The sequence below is a fragment of the Mandrillus leucophaeus genome, unplaced genomic scaffold (assembly GCF_000951045.1).
Source record: "Mandrillus leucophaeus isolate KB7577 unplaced genomic scaffold, Mleu.le_1.0 Scaffold470, whole genome shotgun sequence".
NCBI classification, from domain to species: domain Eukaryota; kingdom Metazoa; phylum Chordata; class Mammalia; order Primates; family Cercopithecidae; genus Mandrillus; species Mandrillus leucophaeus.
In genome coordinates this window covers 821658-839317 of record NW_012105032.1, presented here as the reverse complement: position 1 = coordinate 839317, position 17660 = coordinate 821658, and positions in this window count along the sequence as shown.

Genomic DNA, 17660 nt, shown 5'->3' with positions numbered 1-17660 from the left:
AATGGAGATAAGAAAGAGTATTCCTGGAATACAGTAGATTCTTTAGGGTGTCTCTTAGTGCTACCATGCCCTGTGATGAAGGTCAATAGGAAACTGCAAAAACATAATCCAGGCAGGACTGTAAATAGTTCAGACCCTTAAGAAATGAAGATTTGGATTGCCCTACTAGGTTAAAAAAAACTACCACTTGCTGAGGTGCTTCCTGGAGGCAAAGGGAATACAGAATGTATAGTAGAAAAAAATAGTTACAAATACCAACTAAGACCACATGAACAGTTACACTACTGAAAACTGTAATTATCATGAGTATGTCCTTCTTTTTAATAAGAATGCCATTATGTTGCGTGTGTATGTATAAATATATATATGTACATCTATTAATCAAGTATCTTTGTTTTTTCTCCATTATTCCTTTATCATGAAACTTAAGATTTATTGACTTTATATCAGGATTTAAGTAATATTAACTTTAAATTATAATATTTAAGTTAAGGGATATCAGAAGAGTAAATGTCACTCAAGGACTTTATCTTCTTTTCTGGTGAAGATATTTGTACATTTATGATTGTAAGCAAGGTAGTTGCGTAATGTTGGGTGGAACTATGGGATTGTTATTGTCTTTATCTGGAGATTAATTATCATTTAAGGAGTCGTGTATGGGTGCCAAGTGGATGAGGAGTGGATGTGTGATGGCTAATATTAGGTGTCAACCTGACAGGGTTAAGAGAAATACAGATAACTGGTAAAGTGTTATTTTTGGTTATATCTGTGAAGGTGTTTTGGGGAAAGATTGACATCGTAGTCAGTAAACTGGGTAAGAAAAATCTGCATTCATCCAATATGAGCAGGCACCAAATCTATTCAGGGCTCAGATTTTCAAAAAGGCAGAAGAAAGGTGAACTTGTTAGCTTTTCTGGAGCTGGGTCACCCATCTTCTCATCTAAGCTTTGCACCAGCAGCCACCCAAGTTCTCAGTCCTTTGAACTTGGACTTAGCTAACAGCTTTGCTGGTTCTTGAGCTTGCAGGTGGTTTATTGTGGGACTTCTCAGCTTCCACACACATGTGAATCAATTCCCATGGTAAACCTTCTCTCATCTATCTCTGCCTATCTATCTGTCCATCTCTCTATCTGTCTATATCCTATCAGTTTTGTTGCTCTGAAGAACCCTAATTCACCGAAAGAATAGAGTAATTGCTAATAGTTTGGCCCATTTCTTTTAAAAATTTTTTTTAAATATTTGTGGGTACATAGTAGGTGTATATATTTATGGGGTACATGAGAAGTTTTGATATATGCATGCAATGTGAAATAAGCACATTCGTTTCTTTTGTATACAAAAACCAACAAGCAATTATCATTTTTGTAGAAGTAATTTTATTTTATTTTATTTTATTTGTTTATTTATTTATTTTTTTTGAGACAGAGTCTCGCTCTGTCGCCCAGGCTGGAGTGCAGTGGCGCGATCTCGGCTCACTGCAGGCTCCGCCTCCCGGGTTCACACCATTCTCCTGCCTCAGCATCCTGAGTAGCTGGGACTACAGGCTCCTGCTAACACGCCAGGCTAATTTTTTTTGTATTTTTAGTAGAGACAGGGTTTCACCATGGTCTCGATCTCCTGACCTCATGATCCATCCACCTCGGCCTCCCAAAGTGCTGGGATTACAAGCGTGAGCCACCGCGCCGGGCCTATTATCAATTTTGTAGAAGTAATTTTATTCAAATATGTCAATAAATGCATATCTCAAATGATAATGTTGTGGGATGTGGAAAGTCTGCTTAGGTTTTGCACAGAAAAATGTAGCATTGAATTTTTGTAACTCTGTGCATAGTTTTTATATCTCTCTAATAAGCCTTATTTATATCTAATGTGTTTTGTTTAATGATTATGAGAATATAAGCTTTTTGAAAGAGGATGTAAATTTAATGTGCCTCTATAATCTCTATAGAACCTACAATAGTAGACGCACAATAGATGTTTACTAAGGAATAAATATAAGAAACTTAAATGAATGCCTGTCAAACGACTTTAATGATCAACTACTTAGTCACATATGCAATACTAAAAGAATTCTGACTATAAAAGATGTTGTAGAGAGTCTCTCACAAATTAGTCAACAATAAAACTGAATAAGAAAGTAAGATTATAAAAAATGTATACAGTAAAATTAGACATGTGTTAATTTACACTTCTGACCAAGATGGAGGCACAGAAACCAGAATTACCCTCATACATGAAGCAGCCAAAAAACTGACAAATATATAAAACAACAGTTTTACAAGACACTGTACATCAGGCAACAAAGGACAGTGATCTGAATAAATAAATAAACAAACGAGACTCTGATTGCACCAGTTACTGCATTGCATAAGTCTCCAGACCCCAGAAAGAGCAAAGCAGACTTTCTGAGTGGAAGATAGAATCCACAAAGGTTAAGGCATCTCAATTTTTTTTCAGTCAGAGTGCTGGAGAGGAGAAAGCTGAAAAGAAAAAAAAAAAATCTGCAGATCTGCAAAGAGTCCTTGAATTGTCAGCTGAAAACTGTCATTCATAAAGGCAACCACCTTAGGGTGGAAAAAGAATTGTAAAAAATGAATAGAGGTGACAGTACTCAGTGGTCACACAGGACCAAAAATAGTTTCTGTTTCCACAAGATAGACAAAAAAGTCTTTGATTCACGGAAGATTGGAAGAAGTACTCATTCGTGTCTTTTTTGAGTCACGGGAAATAACCCTAAGCTAAGCATTATTCTCAGCCTGCCTAAAATGCCTTAAAAACAAGACTCAAGAGGATCAAACTCTTACAAGTAAGTTGACTGTGTTCTAGAATGAAGCTCAAAAATGCTTGGAAGAATTCACAAATATTTAGCACTGAATAATGTGAAATTCACAATTTATACATCAACCAATAAAAGTGTCTTAAGCATGCAAAGACTCAAAAACGTTTAACCCATGGTAAAGAGATAAATTAATCAATTGAAACTGACCCAGATTTGACACAGATTTTAGAATTATGAGATTAGACAAAATATTTTACACAGACATGGAAGATATTTCAAAGACACAAATCAAACCTTAGAGAATAAGAAATACAATGTCTCTACCAAAAATACAAAAATTAGCCAAGTGTAGTTGCGGGTGCCTGTAATTTCAGCTACTCAGGAGGCTGAGGCAGAGAATTGTTTGAAACCGGGAGGTGGAGGTTGCAGTAAGCCGAGATCGTGCCACTGCACTCCACTCTGGGTGACTGAGCAAGACTGTCTCAAAAAATAAATTATATATATAAAATACATATTATATATATTCAGTATATGTGTGTGTGTGTATATATGTGTGTATGTGTGTATGTGTATATATGTGTGTGTGTGTGTGTGTGTATGTGTGTGTGTGTATGTGTGTGTGTGAATAGAATGAGCAACTGTTAAGGACTGAATGCGTCCGGAACCACATTCATGTACTAAAATCTAATCCCCAATATGATGGTATCTGAAGGTGGAGACTTTGGAAGGCAACCAGGTCATGAGGATGGAGCCCTCAGAAATGGGAGTAGTGTTCTTAAAAACAAGATGCCGAAGAGATAGCTCACTCTGTCTCTGTCATGTGAGGATATCATAAGAAAGTGGCTCTCTGCAATCCAAAAGAGGAACCTCACCAGAACCTGACCATGCTTGCGCTCTGCTCTCAGATTCTCAGCCTTCATAACTATGAGAAATACATTTCTGTTTCTTCACAAGCCACCTTGTATATGGTATTTTTTATAGCAGCCTGAATTTACTATGACAACAGAAAATCAGTCATTGCAGTAGAAGAGATTCATGAACTTAAAGATATAGCAGTAGAAACTTCCCAGCATATAATTGAGACTTTTTTTTAAAAAAAAAAGCAGAGAATCAATGAACTCTAGTGTTATTTCAAGTGTCTTAATATATGTGTAATTGGAATTTTCAGAGAAGAAGAGCAGAAAGGGATTAGAGGAAAAAAAATATTTGAAATACAATGGCTGAAAATTTGCCAAATTGAAAGAAAATTCTAAAACTACCAATTCAGGGAGTTAACATCAAGCAAAAGAAACATGAAGTTATTACATTATGCGAAGGTAACTTAGTTATGTGTTGCTGCACCTGAAGCCTGGAAACCCGTGGCCCTAAATGGAAACAGGCACCCATATGTTGCCTTTTGGCCTGCCATGCCCCCCTATCTTGTACTTATATAAACCCCAAACCCCAGGATCCATGAACAGAAGAGCAGATGAGCAGAAGAGTGGCAGAATGGCATGGCAGAGAAAGAGAGAAGAGAAGGAGCATCTGAACATCCAGAGAAGTTCGGCTGGAGATAGTTGGAGAGATCAGTTGTGGGATGGATGAACTTCAGGGGAAGATCATCTTCTCACTCTATCCCCTTTCCAGCTCCCTATCCAACCTGCTGAGAGCCACCTCCATCTGTCAATAAAATACCCTGCATTTGCCATCCTTCAATTTGTCCATGTGACCTGATTCTTCCTAGACACTGGACAAGAAGCTGGGTACCAAGAGGGCACTGAACTGGTTAAGACTTAAGCTATCTGCGGAAAGCAGAGCTAAAAGAGTACTGTAACATGCCTACTGGGCTTTGAGAGTGGCAGGCATCCACCCATAGACACTACCATGGGGCTGGAGCCCAAAAGTGCTTGCCCCAGTTTATGTAATTGCCCATCCATGTGCTTCCTCTACTGTAAGGGGTTTGAGTGCATGGCTGTCAAAGAGACAAGCCACACCCTTGTCACGCATCCTGCAAGGGGGGACCAAGAACTCTCCCATTTCAATGGCAGTTGACTTCCTTCAGAGCAAATGAGTAAATGAGTGAGATGATAAGAGAAAAGTGCCAGAGGCAAAAACCACAGTATTCTTGAAACTTCATCTCTAAATTGGCATCCCATTAGTGTTGCTATATTCAATTTCTCACACATGAGTTACTAGCTTCAGTTCATTGTCAATATTATACAAAGACATGAACATCAGGAGGCAGGATCATTGGGCACCATTCTGAAAGTTTTCCTACCACATGATTCATGAATGCCAGAAGGCTACATCATAATCAAATTGCTAAAATAGAGCAACAAATTAAAAAAAAATTAAAGGCATCCATAACAACAACAACAACAACAAAACATTGCATACAAAGGGACAAAGATAGGGATGACAATAGTTTTGTGGTCAAGAAAAAAATGCAAGCAAGAAGACATAGGAGCAATATATTGAAGGGCCAGGAGGGGAAAAATTAAAGTATACTCATAAATTTTTATACTATGCATGAAGTACTATAATATTAGTGTAGGTTTAATATTTGAAAAACACTCAGTTTATTTCACCAACAAGGAACTAAATAAGGGAAGCCATATAATTATCTCAAGAGACACAGATAAAACATTTAACAGTCAAAGAAAAATGCCCAATAAGCATTAGATATAACATCAAGTGAGTGGTTTAAAGTATTATTAGATTTGGGAATTGATTACAAAGAAGTTAAAGATGAAGTTCTAAAAATGAATGAGTTCTCTTAGCAATTGCTAGTATTCACTTTTCACAAATTTCTGTTTCCTTACTGGGTATTAAATTTTGGCTTTGACTAACTTCTAGGGCTGTTCTTCAGATACTATCTTTACTATGTTGGAATTCAATCTTGTTATACGTAAATTCTATAACACTCTTGAAACTTAAGCAGAAAATTCATGCCTAGATTTTTTTCCAATGAATAAGCTTGGAATCCAAATCTTCTTTCTTTGCTCTTTCTGTCAAAAAATTTTCAATTTCTTGATCATATGTCTTGGAATTTGTATTGCTTTGGGATCCATTTTAAAAATCCATGTTGAAATTATCTTCCACGTGGTAGAACCAGTATTGTATATTAGGGCATATCTATGCTATTTTTTTTTTTTTTTTTTACATTTTGATGCCCCTTGATGGGATTGACTCTGAGAGCTAGATTTGCCCTCCTATCTGCTATTCCATTATTGCTGACTCCCAGACCCTCGATATGATTAAAACCTTACCTGTTCTATTGTTCATCTAACTTGCTCACTTTAGGAGGACTCCAGTATTACTTGATTCCAACCTTGAGAAATCTGCAGAGACTCTTGACCCTAAATAAATGAAAAGTCCTACTTGTTGGCTCTCTACCCTGTCTATCAATTCTTACTTACATATCCCTACCTATTCCAACAACAAAAAAGAGACAGACGTTAAATGAAACTTAGGTAAAACCAAAAGCTGTTTTTTAAAATTATCATGGGAAATTCTTAAGTGAAAGTTAAACCATTAGATTATTTTCCTGTCTTAAAATAAAAAAAATCAATGAATAAGTCTGTCAGTATCTCACATCATCCATAGTTATATTTATATTTGAATGCTGCATTTATTTTAATCTACTTTATTTTTAGAACAACTTTAGATTTACAGAAAATTTGAGATGGTACAAACAATTCTTGCTTAACTTTACAGAGTCCTTTTTATTAATAACATCTTTAGTATTGTGAATATTCTACAATAGATGAAGCAATTTTGATACATTATTATTAACTAAATTTCATAGTTTATATTTGTCAGCTGTGTCACACTGTTCTTTCATTATTAACAACTTTATTGAGGTATGTTTATTTAACCATAAAATTTACCTATTGAAAGTGTCAAATTCAATGACTTATAGCAAGCTGAAATCTTGTTCTTAAAAAAGGAAGAGTTATTGGCAGAGAAGGGCAAGACTTTGCTTCAAAATCCTGAAGGACTTTTAGTGTGTTGTGTATACAGCACATCAATTTTAAAATATGAACATTTTATTACCCACAAAAAAGACCCCTTACCTCTTAGCCATCACTCATTAATTCCCCAATCCTCCCCAGTCCTAAGCAATCACTAATCTACTTTCTGTCTCCATAGATTTGGTTATTATGAACATTACATATAAATATTAACATATAATAGGTGATCCTTTGCAACTGTTTTCTTTCAATTAGCATAGTGTTGTCAAGGTTTATCCTTATTGTAATATGTATCAGCAATCCATTCATTTTTATGCTAGAATAATATTTCATTGTATGGATATACCGCATTTTATTTACACCTTAATTCATTAGTGGATAGGAAGTTGTTTATAATTTTTGGCTATTATTAATGCTGCATTGAACATTTGAGTAAAAGTTTTTGTATGCTTTTACGGTTTGTCTTACATATCAGCTTAGCTAGGCTCTTCAATCAAATGCTAATCCAAGGATTGCTATGAATGAATTTTATAGACATGGTTATCATCCACAACCACCTGAATATAAGTAAAGGATATTTTTCTCTATAATGTGGGTAGATACCATCCAATCAGTAGAATACCTTAAAAGCAAAACTGAGATTTCTCTGAAGAGTAAATTGTACCTAAGACTAAAAAATCCAAGAGTTTCCAACTTGTTGGTCTGCCCTATGGATTTTACTCTTGTGAGCCACCACAATCATGTGGGATAATTACTTCAAGTAAATAAATAAATATATATTTCCTTATTCAAAACCTACCAACAGCACCTTTATTTGTCTCGTCTGGAATTAGAACTATGTTCAAGTTCTAACAGGTCCTAAAGAGTGAGGTCCAAAGTGTGAAGCACTAGGAGAAGCACTACACTTCAAAACAACTGCATGATTTTCTTCAATGAATACACTGAAATCTCAAGAAATTGTATAGAAATAGATATTAAAGGTGTAGATGTATAATATTGTAAATTAAATCTGAAAAATTATAATTTTTAAATTACAAATTGAATTATACATCTATGTATTATATAAATTGTTAAATTATATTAATTTTAAATTATATATAATTTTACGTAGTAGTATAAATTTATAAATTCAATTAAATTTATAATATTGCAGCAGGAATATAAAATTGGTTCAGGTTGAATTTATTAATATTAGCCCATAATAGAGATTCTATACTCAATGTTGTAGCCCAAGGGCTTAGAAAGGGCTCTAGTAAATTACCAACTTATTGGTCTATGTTTCAGCTAACCGACCAAATAACCCTCTTACTAGGGTGATTGTGTATTGGAGAAAATAAGTAATCAGACTTTTTGGTGATTACTGGACACTAACTCTATAGTCACACTAATTCCACAAGATGCAAATTGTCACTGTGCTCCACTAGTCAGAGTAAGGGCTTGTGGAGTCAGGTGAGTAATAAGGTTTTAGCCCAGGTCCATCTCACAGTGGGTATAGTGGATGCCCAAACCCATTCTACGGTTTATCTCTCAAAATGAACAATAGGAAAAGACATCCTCAGTACCTAACAGAATGCCCACATTGATTTCCTGGACTGTGGAGTAAGGGCTATTATGGAAGAGAATGTCAAATAGAAGTCATTAAAACTGCCTGTCTGTAGGACAATAGTGAAGTTGAAGCAGCACTGCATTCCTGAAGTAAATGCAGAGATTAATCCCATCATCAAGGACTTAAAAGATTCAGGCATGGTGATTCTTTTGATATCTTTATTCAACTCTCCTATTTGTCTTGGGTAGAAAGTAAATGGATCATGAAGAATGAAAACAGATTATAATAAACATAACCAGATAGTGACTCTACTCATTACTGTTCCAGATGTGGTTTAATTGCTTGAGAAAATGAATATATTTCTTTTAGTTGGTATGTGAATGTTGATATTGTAAATGAATTTTTCTCAATATCTATTAATAATAAAGACTTACAAAAGCAGTTTGAATTGGTGAAGTAACCTTTATTATTCTGCCTCAGGAGCATAAAACTCTGCACCCTTATAATTTAGTCAGCACAGACCTTGATTTACATCACCTTTTCATAAGCTGTCACAATGATCCATTACATTGATGATATTATGCTGATTGGACCTAGTAAACAAGACCTAGTAGCCACTCTAAAGTCTCATTAAACATTTGAGTGGTAGATAGTAGAAAATACATCCAACAAAAATTCAAGAACATCTCAGGTCAGTGAAACTTTTAGGAGTTCAACGGTGTAGGTCATGTTGAGATATCCTTTCTAAGGTGGAGAATACATTGTTTCTTCAATCACTCCTAAAACCTAAAATAAGTAATAATGTCTAGCGGGGCTCTTGATTTTAGAGAAAACATATTTCTAATTTGGGTGTGCTACTTAAGGCCATTTACTAAGTGATCCCAAAAGCTGATAGTTTTGAGTGGGACCAGAACAAGAGAACGTTCTGCAACAGTTCAAGGCTGATGTGAAAGCTGCTTTGACACTTAGGCCATATGATCCATCTGAAATATTCAATTGTGCTTTAATTATCAGAGGCAGAGAAAGATGCTGTTTGGAGTCTTTGGCAGGTCCCTATAGGTGAATTACAGTGAAGTCTTTCAGGATTTTGAAGTAAAGTCCTGCGCTTCTCTGCCAATAACTCTTCTCTTTTTAAGAACAAGATTTCAGCTTGCTACAAGGTTTAAGTACAGATTAAAGCTCAAATATGAGCCCCCAAATTACCATGAGATCTAAGCTGCCCATTATTACCTGAGTGTCTTATCCACAAAGCCATACATTTGGGGATGCACAGCAGCATTCCCTTAAATGGTAATACCATACAGGACATTGGGCTCACAAATTTCCTGAAGGCACCAAGTTGCACGAGAAAATGGCCCAAATGCCCATGATGCGATTCCTGCTGCATTACTTTTACTCTCCTAGCTCATTCCTTCAAACTGGATCTGTTAAATGTTATTTTCTTGCCCAGTTGTAATGGATTAAGCCTCCAGTACAATAATAAATAGAAGTGGTGAAAGAATATATTGTTATTCTTATCTTTTCCTGATCTTATGGGGAAATCATTTAGTTTTTCACCATTAAGTATAATTCTAGCTGTGAACCTTTCATATATCTTTTATCAGGTTCAGGAAGTTCCTTCCTCTTCCTAGCTTTTGGGGATTTTATTATAAAAGGATGTTAAATATCGTTAAATTATTTTTCTGTTTTTATTCAGATGATTTAGTGTTTGCTTTCTTTTATTGTATTAATATGATACATTATGTAAATTAATTGTGAGATATTAAATCAACCAACTATTCCTTTGACAAATCTTACTTGGTAATGGTATATCATCTTTTATAATTGTTGATGAACTCAATTAGCCAGTATTTTGTTGAGGATATCTGCATCTGGATTTATAAGCAATATGAGTATGTAGTTTTATTTCTTTATGATTCTTTGTCTGATTTGGTAATAGGATAATAATGGCCTCATAAAAACAGTTGCAAAGAGACTCTACTATTTGTTTGAAAGACATTGTGAAGAATTAATATTACTTCTTTAACTCTTTGGTATAACTCCATAGTGAACACAAGTGTGACTGGACTTCTTTACACATAAAGTTTTTTTTGTTACTAATTCATACTTTGTACTATGGATTGGAATATTCTGATATTCTGTTTAGGTCTCCAGTTTACTAGTTTGGATATTTCTAAAATTATGTTCATTTGATCTAAGTTATTTGGTTTGCTGTCATACAACTATTCGTAGTAACTCTGTATTTCCTTTTATTTATGTAAGACTAGTAGTAATATTAACACTTCATATTTCATTTCTTATTTTATTTTTAAATATTTATTTATTTATGTATTTTTTTATTGTAAAGAAGAGGTCTCACTCTCTTGCCCGGGCTGGCCACAAACTCCTGGCCTCAAGTAATCCTCCCACCTTGGTCTACCAAATTACAGGGACTATAGGCGTAAACCACCACCCCGGCCCATTTCTTATTTTAGTAAGTTGAGTCTACTCTCTTTCGTTCTTGGCAATTGATCTGAAGATTTTTTTGGTTTGATTGATCATTTAGAAGAATAAACATTTTGTTTTATTAGTTTTTCTCTATTTTTTATTTTCTATTTTACTCATCTGTACTTTATTCCTTATTGTTTCCTTTCTTTTGCTTACTTTGGTTTTACTTTTCTCTTATTTTGTTAGTGTTTTGGAGTGAATGGTTAAATTGTTTATTTGAAAATTTTATTCCTTTTTATACAGGTGTTTTGCAGTTATAAATTTTCCTCTATGTACTGCTGTAGCTACATCCATATATTTTTGTATCTTATTTTTATTATCTCTAAGTATTTTTTAATTGTTTTAATTTTTAATCTTTTGGGTACATAGTGGATGTATATATTTATGAGGTACATGAGATATTTTGAAACAGACATATAATGCATAATAATCACATCAAAGTAAATTAGGTATCCATCACCTGAAGCCATTTTTTCTTTCTTTGAGTTACAAACAATCCAATTATACTGCTTTAGTTATTTTAGAAGTACAATAAATTATTTTTGACTGTATTCATCTTGTCATGCTATCAAATACTAAATTTTGTATTTCCTTTATAATTTCTTTTTTGAGCCATTGACTATTTAGTAATGTGTTTTATACTTTTACTTATTTGTAAATTTTCCATTTTTTTTCTCTTATTTATGTGCAACTTCTTTTCATGGTGATCAGAGATTTTTTTTTTTTTTTTTCCTGAGACGGAGTCTTGCTCTGTCACCCAGGCTGGAGTGCAACAGCACAGTCTAGGCTGACTGCAACCTCCGCCTCCTGGGTTCAAGCGATTCTCCTGACTCAGCCTCCTGATTAGCTGGGACTACAGGTGCATGCCACCACATCTAGCAAATTTTTGTATTTTTAGTAGAGACATGGTTTCACCATGTTGACCAGGCTGGTCTCAAAACCCTGAATTCATGATTCACCCACCTCAGTTTCCCAAAGTGCTGGGATTATAGGTGTGAGCCACCAAACCTTGCCAGAGAGGATACTTTTTATGGTTTTAATTCTTCCATATTTTTAAGTTTTTATGGCCTAATACACGTTCTATTATAGTGAATGTTCCATTTGCACTTGGGAAAAATGTATATTCTGATGCCCCAGGAATGTGTATTCTGCTGTTGTTGAAGTCTATAAACAATTCTTTGTAGAAATCTTTTAGGTCTAGTTTGTGTATATGATTCAAGACTTCTATTTCATTTTCAGTCTTCTGACTAGTTTTTCTTCCCATGATTGAGAGTGGTGATAGTAAATTCCCCAACTATTATAATTAAATTGTCTAGATTTCCCCCCAATTCTATCAGTTGTTGTTTCATGTATTTTGGGATTCTGTTGTTGGGTGCATAAATGTTGATTATTGTTATAACTTCCAAATGGACCGACCCTTTTATCATTGTAACACATCACACTTTCTGTTTTACTTTTTTATCTGATGTTATAATATTCACTCCAACTTTCTTAAGGTTACTCTTTGCATAACATACCATTCTTTTCTCTTTTACTTTCACCTGTTTGTATATCTGAATCTAAAATGTTTCTCCTGTAGATTGTATATAGTTGTATCTTGTTTTTAAATTCAGTCTGACCATCCATACCACTTGACAGGATTGTTTCCTCCATTCACATTTACTCTTCTTATTGTTATAGTCAAATTTACATCTTTCATTCTACCTTTTGTGTTGTATATGTTTCATGTCTTTTTTTGTTTCTGTGTTTCATATTTATTTATTTTGTAAAAAGTAAATATTTTTTAATGTAACATTTTTATTGTTTAATTTTTTAAATTATATTTCATTATCTTTACGGTTGCTCTAGGGTGTACTATATGTATCTTAATTTATCATAACCTGCCTCAGATTTAAACTAACTTAATTCCATGGATATATAGAAATATTACTATAATATAGCTCTATCTAACTCCCCTTTATTTGCTATTTTTACACACATTATATCCATATATCTTACAAACACAAAAATTCATTATTGTAATCATTGTTTATATAATTTTATATTTATTAAAGAAACTGAGAAAACAAATTGTATAATTACAGACATTGTAATATTAATTTTGTGTTTATTATTAGTTTTTATTTCATTTGTGCATATGCGTTCAAGTAGCACTTTCTTAATCCAATACAATTTTGCTCCCTCCTGCCATCTCTATGCTATTGGTTACCTGTCTCATTGTCAAATACATTCTATTTCTATATTTAACAGGCCAAAATATACAATGATATACGTATTGTTTTGTGCAATTGCTAACTAAACCAGTGAAGAGAAGTAAACAATCTACATACACATTGTCTTTTGCAATTATAAAATTACCTTTAACAATGCTCATAATTTTTTATGTCCATGCTTATTTGCTTTTGAGGGAGAAGAAAAGGTCAGTTAGGTAAACAGTTAAGGCTGGTCCTCAGAGAAGCAGCCTGCCTGAAAAATCAAAGCTAGAGGCAAAAATAGAGCAGCCTGGGGAAAACTCAGGCTGCACCTGCACAGATAAGCAGCACAGAACCCTTATGTTCTTTGTGTGATTAGCGAGCTCCCAGAAACAAAACATATATATTTGCTCCCCTTTTCAGGCATATAAAGGGGGGCTTACCTAAAACAAATCCATAATTACACGAACAAGAGAAGCAGTGCATTGTGCTTGCCTAGAGACATACCCAAAACTACATAGATAAGGGGGAGTTGTGAAGAAAGTTTGATTGATAGAAGTTACTCAAATGGCTACAGAGCCAATATGGGTTTCTTACAAAAGCTTTTGGATTCAACTGTAAAACAGCAACCTGTCTGGGACCCCTCTCTGCTGCGGAGAGCTTTCTTCTTTTGCTTATTAAACTTTTGCTCCAACCTCACCCTTTGGGTCTACGTTCCTTAGTTTTCTGGTTGTGAGACCACGAGCTCAGATTACAACGTAGACAATGAGACCAGAGACTTTCCATTGTTTCACTTTTACCCTAAAGAACTTCATTTAGTATTTGTTATAAAGTAAATGTACTAGCAATGAATCCTCTCAGATTTTGTTCATCTGTGAATATTTTTATTCCTCTTTCATTTTCAAAGATAATTTTACTGGATGCAAGATTCTTGCTCAGCAGTTTCTTTCCTGGTACTGTAAAAATGTCATTCCACTGATAACTCATCACCATTTCCCGAGGGAAAGAAAGCTGCTAACTTTATTGGATTCCTCTAAGATATGGGGAGTCATTTTGTAAACTTTTTTCTTGCAGCATTCAGAACTTTCTGTCTCCGTCTTTTCATTATTTTTATTTTAATGTGTCTTGGTGTGGATCTCTTTCCATTTATACTACTTGGAATTTGTTGAGCTTCTTGGATATGTAGATTAATGTTTTTCAGCAAATTTGAAAAGTTTTCAGCCATACACTGTTGAATATTTTTTAATCTTTCTGTTTCTCTTCTCCTTTTGACATTTCTAGTATGTGTATGTTAGTGTGCTAAAAGGTATCTTGCAATTCTCTGGGGTTCTATTCATTTGTGTTCTATTTACTCTCTGTTTTTCAGGTTGCATAGTCCTTATCAATCTCTCTTCAAGTAAGCTGATTTTGTTTCTGCAATTTCAAATCTGTTTTTAAACTCCTGCAATACATTTTTCATTCTGGCTACTTTTAACTCCTGAAGATTCATTAAAAAAAATGTCCTATGTTTTAAAAGGTCTTCTGTTTCTCTATATATCTTTAATATTATTTCCTTTAGTTCTTTAGACATATTATAATGGCTACATTGAAGTTCATTGTTAGACCTGACTTCACACTGCTCACTATCACAGGCAGTTTTTCTTCCCTGCATTTTTGTGTGTATATTGGTCACACATTTATGTTTTTTCACGTTACCCTTAATTTTTGGTAGAAAACTGAAAATTTTACAGAATACATTATAACAACTTTAGATATTGATATCTCTCCCCCCTCTCTGGTGCCTGCTTGTTTTGTGACTTGTACAGGCTATTTTAGGGAAGTGTATTTCCTTTGCCGTGTGAAAATTATGGTGTGACTCCCCAGAGAATATAGCCTTGGAAATGGATGTGCAGTCATTTGAGAATGACAGTGTTTTTTTTTTTTTTTTTTTTTTAGGGTCCTTTTTTATTGTCTCAATCCCTCTATTTAGCTGTCTGCTACATTTGATATTCATGTTCTGTCCCTTAGTTTCCGCTATTTACTGGCTTATTGCTCTATTATTTTTTCACAATGTCATGGCACAAATTGCTCCGTAGTCTGCTGTACTTAAATTTGGACAGGGGTGGTGTTTGAGGCCAAACTTTGACACTTGTTCTTTCCAACAAGGGCTCTTCTTAGCTATCTCTTTCTATCCAATGAACTAGTTCTCTTTGTTTCTCCCTGGTGAACTTATTGGCTATGGTTAAGCTTGTGTTGCATAATTAAGAGGAGTTATTATTTTGGGGAGTACTTATATTTGAACTTCGCTACACTGTTTTATATACATTCAGTTATTTTGCGGAGAGGTCTGAACCTCTCTTTCGTTATTCAACTTCCTCTTGTCCTGGGAAAACTCTCTGGGAATTATGTAAGAGAGTAGTCCCTTGTCCTTTTAGGTTGCCTCTCACGGCATAGTAGCTCTCCCAAACCAGACACTTGGATCTAGAGCACTGTGGGTCCAAATATCAGTCTGATGTGCCTGACAAACAGTGCTTGTCCTGTGGGTATGGGTTGGGCGGAGGAAGGGAGCCCCTTTCCTCTTGGCCACAAAATAAATGAATAAATGAATAAATAAATAAATAAATAAAATAAACTGGAATTTAACCTCTTCAACTTGTAGTTAAAGATAATAAATGCTGTCATTTTGCCCCACCTGGTCAGAAGTGGCAACCCTTGGTAGGAAGTTTGACCCATCTTTTTAGCCATACCCGCTCAGAGGGGTGATTACATCAAACTGAGCTGAGGTCATGGCAGAAAGTTGGTTATGGCTCAAATGACATATGATTTACAGTTCTTAGGATTATAGTTTATTATTTTGAATAAATCTTTCATCATTTTTCTATATACCTTAGGGTAATTTTCAGAGACTTTAGAATATTTTGTGCTATCATTTTCATAAGATATTCTTGCCTCACCATGGAATGGATCCACAAAGCTTCGAACATTGTCATCCAGATGAAAAACAGAATTATTTACTTTCTACCTAGTGTCTTTTCCTCTTTCAAGATTCCATCCAGAACACCACACTACATTTAGTTGTCATGTTTTCTTAGGCTCCTCTTGGCTGTAACAATTTGCCATATTTTATGTTTGTTTGTTTTGGGCAACCTTGAGAATTGTTGATCAGGTATTTTGTAGGATGACCCTGTATTGTAATTTCACTGATGCTTTTCTCATGATTAGCTGGAGTTACGAATTTTTGGGAGGAGGTGAACAGAGGTAAAGTTCTATTTTTACCACAACATATAATGTTTTGCATGACATAAACTTTTATATTTGTAGTTTTATTTTAATATTTTAAATATTTCAACCTTCATTCTCTTCTTGCTTACTGGGTTTCTAGTAAGTAGCCCAATGTAATTCTTAGGCTTACACATCTACAACTAAAATGTTTTATTCTCTCTCTTCATTGAAGCATTTTTTTTTGACCTTTGATTTTCTGCAGTTTGACTGCATGCCTAGCTCTAGATTTTTTTGTATTTATCCTTTGTTGGTGTCCTCTAAGCTAACTAAATTCTACAGTTCAGTGTCTGACATTAATTTTGGAAAGTTAGTTATTATTACTTTAAATATTTCTTCTCTTTTGGTATCTTCTCTTCCTCTATTCTATTTATAACTGTGTTACACATTTTGAAATTGTAACAATTTTTAGATGTGTTTTTCTTGATTTTTTATTTTCTTTTGTTTTTGTTTTCAGTTTGGGGAATGTCTACTGACATATTTTTATCCTCACTTATTCTTTTATTAGCAGTGTCACCGTAATGATGTGCCCACCAAAGACATTATTTGTGTTGTTTTATTAGATATTTTGTTTTAATTCTTTCTTAGAGACCATCTCTCAGGTTATATTTTCCATCTGTGCTCTCATGTGGTCCATATGTTCCATTATATCTCTTAACATATTAATCATCATTATTTTAAATTTTATATCTGGTACTTCCAAAATATGTGTCATATGTAAATTTGGTTTGTTTTGTCTCTTCAGATTGTATATTTCCCTGCCTTTTACTATCATCTGTACTTTTTTTAAGCTGGATATGTTATACTAAATAACAAAAAAATAATTTAACTATGCTTTTAGTGTAATGTTTAATGTTAGTCTGGCTGGGAGTTATGCTGTGTTCTAATGTTTGCTGTAACTGTAGATGCCAAAGGCTTCAATTTTCTCTACTGTCCATGTCTATTTCTCCTGCTGATTTTTAGGTTTTCTCATAAACAATTTCTTAAATAGAGTCAGTGTCTTGTGGCTCTTTCAGTTGTAATTTACTGTTTATTCACAAGAGCTCTGTTGCTGTGATGGTAAGGAATGGGGAAAGAAAGCATTCTATTATTTGATTATAGCTCTGTCTTTAAGTGAGCTTGCGTCCCTTGACTGCGGTGAGACAGGAAACCTAGAGGGGCCTGAATATGGATAATTATCCTTCTACCAGTTTGGATAAGTCTTTGATACTCTTGTGATCTATGCCTTTGTTATAGGGAACACTCTAGGCATATTTCAAAGTGGATACTTTATTTTTTTCTCAACTACTGGAAACACAAGCAGATTTTTCTTGGCTCTTCACCATGAATGCCTAACGGGGTTACAGGAGGTAGAAATTGTAAAAGTGTGTGGGCATCCGTAATACTGGATCACAGGATTTATTTTACTATCAAGCTTTTCCACACTGATCCTCCAGTAGTTCATG